Source organism: Lissotriton helveticus, chromosome 5_1, assembly GCF_964261635.1.
Source record: "Lissotriton helveticus chromosome 5_1, aLisHel1.1, whole genome shotgun sequence".
In the NCBI taxonomy this organism is placed as follows: domain Eukaryota; kingdom Metazoa; phylum Chordata; class Amphibia; order Caudata; family Salamandridae; genus Lissotriton; species Lissotriton helveticus.
Genome location: NC_136065.1, coordinates 1,816,398,920 through 1,816,400,863, shown reverse-complemented (window position 1 = coordinate 1,816,400,863; position 1,944 = coordinate 1,816,398,920). Strand labels below are relative to the sequence as shown.

The window sequence follows — 1,944 nt, the reverse complement described above, 5'->3', positions numbered from 1 at the left end:
CAACAATTATTTGCAATGCATCAGTCTCGCCTTTGGGCCCTCATGTGTATTTAGCTATGCAGCACATTAGCCTGGATGCTAAACATCTACTGTTCTTTAACATGGAGATAAAGTAAGCACCAAACTGCCTGACACGCCAGGTATGGGAACACATGTAGCGAAATATTGCCATTCAGCGGGAAATGGTATAGTCAAAATCTTTCATATCGCTTACTTTGTCTGACAGTATGCCACTTTGACTCATTTGTATTCTCACTTAGTTGTTTTGGGAAAGACATGTACCAAATAAATCCCATTGTATTCAATATTATATGATTTACATGTTTCCTGATCACTGCAGATTTTTGATGCAACCTTAAAAGAAACAGAATTAGTAAGTGTGCTGCTTAGAAATAAAACTATAAAGAACAAAGAAAGTGCCCCAACCCTTGTATCTTGATGAAGAATCTATCAGATAGAGACCAAGTACAACTTTATGAAACTTGGTAGGGTACTTTTATTTATACCAATTATTCTTATTTTTAACTTATTTTTTGAAGAAATTGTATCTTTTGGCAGAAATAGATACACAATTACACATTTACACAATATTCACAATTCTGGCGAAAAACACCAAATCAAAACAATATCACAGTAACACAGGACAATACACATAAAAAATGCATTTTCATCATTATTTACAAATGAATTAATAATATAGAAAAACAAAGCGATGTGAAATCAAGAGCGAAACCAAAATACAACGTCTTTCAATTGATCACTCAATGATATGACTGGCTCTTGTAGATGTGCCGACGCGTTTCAGGTTCGAATATCAAGTTTTCGAACCCTCATCAGGGCTTTGTTATTTGTCTGTGTGGGACACAAAAATAAAGTTTTGTTGAAAGCCTATACGCCTCAATGAACTACCTCACCTTATTTAATATAATTCTAGAGAAAATACCTGTGTCTTTCAGGCAGGGCGTCTTTTCATTTTTACACCTGGGGGATGATGCTTCAAGCTTTAATTCTAGAGTGGATGGAGCATGGATTGTATCAAAAGCTTTTCTTTAAATACTAAAGGCAGTATAGGGAATATCTCTACGTCCTATTTACCTCGCTGCACACCGTCTAGTGCCTCGTGAAGGGAGGAGATTGTGATCACAGGAACAACCTAGTCAGAAAGAAGAAAGCAATCGTTGTGCGATTGTTTACGTAATAAATCAGAGCTAAATGTCGTCATTCCCTTGGCCCCATACCTTGTGTCTGTTGTCCGAATTCAAGATAAATATTATTTCGATCTTTTAGTGGCACGCCGCTTTTGTGTGGGGTGACCTGTTCAAGAAGATGAAGACTAATCAGTAACTGTGAAGCGGACGCCGTATCTATCAGTGTGAGCGCCCGTCTCATGTATCAGGCTAAAACGTACCTGAAATGCCGACTGGATTCAGGTATTCATTTCGTGTAGCCCACAGGGTGTCCGTCTATTCTCTTGGAGAGCCAGTGAAGGGGGATGACTTATCTGTACGGTCGCTGTTACAACGAGTGACAAGGGAGACAGCGCGTACATACCTTGATGTGTACTCATTCGAATTTAACTTGCTGCCTTCACCATCCGTTTCTTGCTCAGGAGTCTGGCAGAGCGGGGTGGCCATTTTGGTTATTTAACAAGGGTCACAGGTTCATTGTCTGTGGGCATTGTGGGATATGAAGTCCCGTATCGTTAATCCCCGGAAAAGGATGATTGGTACTTACTTCAGGCAGAGAGACCAATGACGCTACATCAGAGGGACTTTGTCTCACTGACTGTGGTGCGCACATACTTAAAATTGTCGCCAATTAATAAGGAAAAAGATCGAATGAATTCGTATTTGTACGGCCAGACCCAGTAGAGGGAGGGGAGGGAAGTTTATATGGTCTGGCCCCTCCCTCAGTCCCGCCAAGGACCTAACTCCTTTGTTTCCA

At 40.3% G+C, this 1,944-nt stretch overlaps 1 long non-coding RNA gene across 2 annotated transcripts; it reads right to left on the bottom strand.

Annotated features, from left to right (window-relative positions):
- Nucleotides 1–499: 499 nt before the first annotated feature.
- Nucleotides 500–1,720, bottom strand: LOC144753831 (uncharacterized). 2 transcript variants are annotated; one of them, XR_013594556.1, is made up of 5 exons: nt 1,409–1,720; nt 1,239–1,314; nt 1,096–1,153; nt 944–1,009; nt 500–852 (listed from the first exon to the last, which is right to left on the bottom strand). It is a non-coding gene; the product is annotated as an uncharacterized LOC144753831 (long non-coding RNA). The 2 variants fall into 2 exon arrangements; XR_013594555.1 differs by having other exon boundaries at nt 944–1,153.
- Between the last annotated feature and the right edge of the window lie 224 nt (nt 1,721–1,944).